The sequence below is a fragment of the Octopus sinensis genome, linkage group LG5 (assembly GCF_006345805.1).
Source record: "Octopus sinensis linkage group LG5, ASM634580v1, whole genome shotgun sequence".
Taxonomy (NCBI): Eukaryota; Metazoa; Mollusca; class Cephalopoda; order Octopoda; family Octopodidae; genus Octopus; species Octopus sinensis.
Window position 1 is genome coordinate 117,478,043 of NC_043001.1, and position 8,523 is coordinate 117,486,565.

Below are 8,523 nucleotides of genomic sequence, written 5' to 3' on the forward strand. Positions count from 1 at the left end.
TGAAACAGGTAAGAACAAATATGCAAGGTATTTTTTTCTTCAAGTTTAAAATGGGACATTGTTGGCATAATTTCGTTATATCTATATTCCACAACTCACGGAAATACCCGAAGTGAAATGTTTCGACCTTGTCGAGCTATATCTAAGGAATGCCAAAATATGAATTACGAAAAACGAATACATGGAATGCGAACTATTTTGCGACGACACGCATCCATTTCCAAGTAAGTTTTATCTTAATAATTCTGATGCGACGCTTCCATCCTATTCTATTCTATTCTATTACTCTTTCGTTTTCTCTCTTCCTTTCTCTAATTCTTTTTATCTCCCCTTCTCTCCCTCTCGTTTTTTTTTCTCGCTTATCCTTCCTATCATTCCTTTCCTCTCTCCTTCGCCGTTCTCTGTCTGTCACTCTCTTTCCCTCACTCTTCCTCCTTTGCTCTCTCATTGCTCCCATGTGACCATCGGCCATCTTTTTTTTCCAAACCTTTGTTTCTTTCTTTCCTTCTGATTCATTTGGAGGGATCAGTCTGTCTCCTGTCCAAGCTTACTCCTCCGAGTTCGCGACCTCACCTCGTTTAGGCTTAGCAGCACTTCGTGTTCCTTTTTACTGTCCTGTTTTTGTTACCAATTTTGCCCCTCCGCAAAATCCCAAATTTTATTTAATTTGCTTTGCGGGAGCAACTGTTTTATCGAAGGCGTATCTTGTCGTCAATTGCTCGAAATACGGATTAGAAAAACAGCCGACAACTGATGAAGGGTCGTTCTTTGTGTTGCTTGTCTTGTTTTCCATTTGTTTCTTTCGTTGTTCGCAAATAAAAAGTTTATATTCCACGTATTTGTATTTCTTATTTCGTAATTCATGTTTTCGTATTTTATGTTGTTTACGTTCTGTGATATGCATATGTACATACGTATATATCTACGTATGTACATGTACGTATGTATGCATATATATATTATTATATGATTGAACGCCACGAATCCATTTCCTATATATATAATATAGATATATATACTATATATATATATATTATATATATATATATATATATATATATATATAATATATATATATATATATTATATATATATATATTATATATATATACGTATGTACGTGTTTTTATATAGTGCGTATATATATATATATATATATATATAATATATAACGTATGTACGTGTTTATATGATTGTATATATATATATATATAATTATATATATTATATAATATATATATTATATATATATACGTATGTGTGTTTATATGAGTACGTATATATATATATATAATAAAAGGAATTCCAACCTTGTCTGATTTTCACGTTTTATTTACAATCTTATAATGATATAATATAAGATAATATAAAATAAAATAATAGAATGTTAAATGTTCATTCTGATTGAACTAGTACTTTCATGCATTAAATTCTGCAATCTTCAGGTTCATGTAGTAGTGGTGACAGTCATGCTTTCACAATTTTTTACTTCACAATTTTTGACTGTCAAAAATTGTGAAGCATGACTGTCACCACTACTACATGAACCTGAAGATTGCAGAATTTAATGCATGAAAGTACTAGTTCAATCAGAATGAACATTTAACATTCTATTATTTTATTTTATATTATCTTATATTATATCATTATAAGATTGTAAATAAAACGTGAAAATCAGACAAGGTTGGAATTCCTTTTTTAATATTATATATATATACGTACTCATATAAACACGTACATACGTATATATATATTATATATATATTATATATATATATATATCTATATATATATATATATAATATATATAATAAATAATATATTAATAATAAAACTATGCATATATATATACATATACGTACGTACCAACCTCTACATGTATATATACATGCATATATGAGTACAGGACAAATAACACAAGGAAAAAATCCCTTCTTCAGTCGCCATGGTTTCACCTACTCTACGTTTCGAAGGTGAAGGCGAGACGTATCTTCAAAAGAAACTTTCCTTCCACCGAAAAGCAAATCAAATAAAATTTGAGATCTTTTTGCAGAGGGGTAAAAATGGTAACAAAACCAGGACAGTAACGACAGTACAAAATATAAGCAGTAAAAGACAGGACGTATATATATATAGTTAATCCAAACAAGAAAACACAAAAAAAGCAAAAAAAACACTACAACGCGAGGACGTGGAACAAATAAAGTATTATTGGACGCCCAGGAAAGGAGGGAAGGAGGAACAAACACACAGATATACTTGTATGTCTGCGTGTATATGTATGTATGTATGTATGTATGTATTTATGTATGTATGTGCGTATGTATGAATGTATGTATGAATGTATGTATGTATGTATGTATGTATGTATGTATGTATGTATGTATGTATGTATGTATGTATGTGTGTATGTATATATGTATGTATGTATGTATGTATGTATATAAGTAAGTATGTATGTATGTATGTATGTATGTATGTATGTATGTATGTATGTTTGTATGTATGTATGTTTGTATGTATGTATGTATGTATGTTTGTATGTATGTATGTTTGTATGTATGCATGTATGTATGCATGTATGTATGTATGTAACGGGAAGCTTTATGAAAATAGACAAAAGACGAAGGCAGGTGGAAAACAAACAAACAATTGTATTAGTATGGCGCTCAGGAAATATAAATAAAACAAGTCTTTAACGTTTCGAGCCTGTGTGTATGTATGTATGTATGTATGTATGTATGTATGTATATATATGTATGTGTGTACATAGGGCTGTGTGTGTGCGTAATTATGAAAACCCTTCGAGTTAGCCCATCCTTGTTTCAACCGCAATTTATCTGAAACCACAGTATGCAATGCAACTTTTACGCGGGCCCGCGTGCACACAGACAGACAGACACACACACACTTGCAAACACACATACGCGCACATACACACACATATCCTTATGATAGTACTGAGATGGACCATCTGTATTACGTGCAGCTGACTGAAGTAAATAGCACAGATAATGGTTTTAGTTTTGTTATCTTGGAATGCTTTGTTTGTGGTAGGTTGCTGCTAGTCTGTCCAGGTAAAGAGATGTTTTTCACTTATTGAAGGAAAAGTAATAAAGATAATCTCTAGCAAATTGTGGTGTATATGTATATACAAATATATTTTATGTGCGTGTGTGTGTGTGTCTTTATGTCTGTGTGTGTATGTGGTTGTGTGTGATTGTGTGATGCAGTCAGCAGTTAGGGCGTAAGGAATTTTGCAAGCTGATCTGTTCTTGTCGATTCAGGTTACCTAACGTCTATTATGCAACTATAGCATATTGTCACAACATAACTTCAGTTATGCATATGTATGCGTTTGTGCACGTGTGTGTGTATGTGCGCGTATGTGTGTTTGCAAGTGTGTCTGTGTCTGTCTGTCTGTGTGCACGCGGGCCCGCGTAGAAGTTGCATTGCATACTGTGGTTTCAGATATATTGCGGTTGAAACAAGGATGGGCTAACTCGAAGGGTTTTCATAATTGGCCTGCTCGGACACACATACACACACGCACGCACGCACACACGCACACACACACACACAGCCCTATGTACACACATACATATATATATACATACATACATACATTCATACATATACACGCAGACATACAAGTATATCTGTGTGTTTGTGTATGTATAACCGTGTATATATAGGTCAACTATTCAAATGGCTTCATAAAACACTCCCTTAAAACCCCATCACCTCCCAACTCCACCCCCAATCAAATACTTTGTGTTGACCATTCGCCATTTTCTTTCAGCTAACATTCAACAACAGTCTTTCATTCACACACTGAATAACAAACCCCAACCCCACCTAGATCCCGTATATAGAATCACAAAGCTCGAAATAAATCACATCTGTTTGACAACGAATGCGAGAAAGTTCTCCCAAAAAGTTAGCAAGGATTTTTTTTACTTAAGGTAGAAAAGAACTTACGAGATCTTTGAGCTAAAGTGTTAATTTATATTATCAAAAAAAATTTTAAATAATAAATTAAACTGATTAGAACTACCAGTGAAGTCATGCGTATTCTTTTTTCAAATATAACTAACTGTAGCAAAGATCTCACACATTTTCCAATATGTATGTATGTATGTATGTATGTATGTATGTATGTATGTATGTGTGTATATATAATTATAATATATATATATATATACACACACACATATATATATATATATATATATATACATAAGACATTAAAAAATAAAATACGCACACTTACATAGTTTTAATACAATTTTTAATATATCGACCGGTTTCGCCATAGCTATTCATGATATTATGTTTTACTTATTTGAATATGTATTTTTTCTTCAGAAGAAATTTTGTCCATGTTCTGTGTGATGATATTCATGAGTGAATAACTTCACAAGTAGATAAATAAGGGGAGGTAATTGGTTATTATTATTATTGCTATTGTTGTGAGTAAGGGAGATAACCGTTCAGCTTTCGGTAATTAGAGGGGGCATATATATGTACAGACAAAAGCAAACTTCGAAAACCTTGTTTAGTGAGGGGATTTATGTACAGTGATGTAATCGTGAATTGAAATATGTAAAAAAAAAGTTCGTTATGCGTGCATCTTAAGACGTGTTCTGTATTTTTCAATGAAATGATTGAATTGTTCAATTAAATGGAGTCGCATGAAACGATCGTACCTCACTACCTCTTGATTTCTTTGTTGCTTATTTTGATATATATATATATATGTATGTATTTATGTATAATTTCCCATAAATGAATAAATATTCAAATAAATATTTATGTAAATACTATTATTATTATTATTATTATTATTATTATTATTATTATTATATTATTATTATTATTATTATTATTATTATTATTATTGTTGTTGTTGTTGTTATTGTTGTTGTTGTTGTTGTTGTTGCTGTTGTTGCCTTTGCCCAGTTTCTAACGTTGGAGGTGTACAACAGCGTCAGCTGTTCACTACCAGTGAACTAAGGCAACACCTCTTATTTTTCGAGCACCTTCCGGAGTATTCGAGCGGTTCCAAGCAGTGCTGTTTTAGACTTATTTCAGAATATGGTTGAGTCCATAAAATAGGATTTGGCTACACCTCCATTTAGAGCACAGTTTAAGCTATCTTTTCGTGAAAGAAGATTTGTGTCGGCCTATCATGTTTTCAATGAAATGGTGGCTTATTAGAGGATTTTTCAACTCTTATTGTTACAGCAACGCTGGCACCGCTTGTACCCTCAATTATAATGACTAATTAATAACAAAATTTATATATAGGCGGAGGAGTGGCTGCGTGTTAAGTAGCTTGCTTACCAACCACATGGTTCCGAGATCAGCCCCACTGCGTTTTACCGAAAGCGTATAATGTTGTTAAATGTTCGAAATACGAGAGTAGAAAAACAGTCAGCAACTGATGAAGAGTCGTTCTTTATGGTATTTGTCTTGTTTTCCAATTGTGTCTTTATATATATATATATATATATATATATATATATATATATATATATATATATATATATATATATACGTATAGATGTTAGTATGTACATATATGTATGTATGCATATATATATATATTATTTATATTATATATATATGTGTGTGTGTGTATATATGTTTGTGTACTTGTGTTTGTCCCCCACCATCGCTTGACAACCGATGTTTACTATGTTTACGTCCCTGTAACTTAGCGGTTCGGCAAAAGAGACCGATAGAATAAGTACTAAGTTAACAAAGAATAAGTCCTGGGGTCGATTTGCTCGACTAAAGACAGTGCTCCTGCATGGCCGCAGTCCAATGACTGATACAAATAAAAGAATAAAAGAATGAATTACATACAAATAGCATCCAAGTGGAAAGAAGGCGGACAAGATATAGAACATGCAGGAAGCTCGAACGTCAACAATGGAAAACGTAAGATAGGGTTATAAGATGAAATGAATTTATGTTAAAAAACGTGTATTTATAAAGCAACTAGCAGTATCGCCCGGCGTTGCTTGGGTTTGTAAGGGAAATAACTATAAAGCATTTTTAGAGAGTTATAGCCAAAAAATAGCAAAAAAATGGAAAAAAAACCATGGTAAATTTTTTTTAGTTAAAAAGGTCGAGTTGCGTCCCCTAGACAGTCTGTGGTTTGTGTTTCTGATTCTCGACCCCATATCGAATTTATCGATTTTTTTTCAGAACTGGGGGAACTTTTCAAAATTTTCGCTGCGTTAGTTTTGAATTATGACATTGGGCTATGTGTGTGTCAAGTTTCATCAGAATCGGTTGAAAGCCGTGGTCAGGGTGAGGGTACAACCTAACAGACACACAGACACGCAGACAGACAAACTGCCGTTTATATATAGAGAGATAAAAAATTCCTGCCTAGATGATGTCAATGCTGGGGCTCCGCCTCGGAGAACTTTCTAGTCGATTAATTTGACCATAGACTAATATTTTAAGCTTGGTATTTATTCTATCGGCCTCTTTCACCAAAACCGCCAGATTACGGGGACCTGTTGTCAAACGGTGGTAGGGGACAAACGCAGACTCAAACACACACACACACACACACACACACGCACACACACACACACACTCACAAACATATGCGATAGTTTTTGATAAGCAGCGTCGATTTTTACAATTTTGTAAATAATAATAATAGTATTAAATAAACTTTAAACTAATAAAATCCCTCTCTCTCTCTATATATATATATATATAATTACAAAATTGGGATTTTACCAATGGGACCACAACTTCAATTTCAGGACAACCTTATTTTCTGCAGTGCACACAGAATGTTGTATCCAAAATACTAATCTAATAATATAAGCATTTCAAAGCCTACTAACACGTACAATAAAATAAAGTACGTTAGGATTAATTAAAAATTATTTAAACATATTTTTTAAATATATGTACCTTACCTGTTATTAGTCTGGGGGGGGGGGAAGAAGATAATATTAATCAACGCTACACCTGTTCCTGCCCTCGTGGTTTGTTTTTCCAGGCTATACCTAATACATAAATCCACCTGTGCGTCCTCAGCTTTATTATTATTATTAACAGATCCATCTTAATCATATATATATATATATACGTCCCCTGCCCAATTCAAGATCACAACATACATGTACACTGCAACATAATTTCTTTTCCTCAACAGGCCCTGCCCTATTTAACATTCTCCCGAGGGAGATCAAAGAGGAAAAGGATCCCATCAACTTTAAACAGAGTCTGGATAGATTCCTTTAAAGAATACCAGATAAGCCACCCATAATTGGATACAACTCACCCAACAAGAAATCACTACTTGAACAAAACTTGACTTAAACAGGATTCGAATAATCCTATCAGGTGGTGCTATTAAGTTAGACATGGCCTGGACCATTCTTTGGTCGAAACATATCTAAGTTTATCTAAGTTTATATATATATATACACGTTAATTTCACGAGCAGGCTGTTCCGTTGATCGGATCAACCGGAACCTTCGTCGTCGTAAACGACGGAGTGCTTCCCATATATATATATATATATATATATATACTGTCTTACTGTCTATCTGTTAAACCCATTGAAGTTTCTATGAACAACTGATTGTTTAAACATGTTTTTCCAAAATTTCCCCTTGTAACTTTAAACACTCCTCAAACATCTTCTTAATTATTTTTTTATTTCCACCATTAATAAAAACAAATATTGTCAAAACTGGTGTGGTATTGGAATGAATCTATTACAATGTCTAAAAATGACCTACATGTTTTTGAGATTCAGGTGAATTTTCAAACTCCAAAACAAATTCTGTATTCTTTTCCTGTGTGAATACACTTTTTCCATTTATATATATATATATATATATATATATATATATATATATAATATATATATATATGTAGTAGACAGAACCATGAAAAAACCATAACACCAAATAACACCAACATGAAACATGTATCCTCTGACCAAGTGGCAAACCAAAGAGGTAACTCTTTTTTACTGACTTACCTAGAAAATATGAAGGCCGACCTAAGCCAGGAGATCCAACGAGCTATCAGCAACCACCTATGCAAATCACAAGGACCACACACCCACTACCAACAAGAAAATCATACACACACAGCTCCATACAAGAACTACCCACATTGTTACCACTGAACAACATAAAACATAACTTAGAACAATGCAAACATCAAACTCCCCTTACCTCGACGTTCCTGTTAAATGTACATGGCATCAACCCATCAATTATTGCCCAAAAATGGAAGGTCCCATTTATAGAGAGTTGGCTTGCCGAAACGGCACATTGCTTCCCTTTCTTTATCCTTACCGAGACTCACCTGAACAACACCCATATGGACGCCGAGGTGAAAATAAAAGATTTCACCATTGTTCGTGCGGATAGCACAGACCGAAATAAGGGAGGGACAGCCATCTTTATCTATGACTCCTTTTCACTTGATGCCAAGGACATATTTTCCAATGGCTATTGTGAATCGGTATCA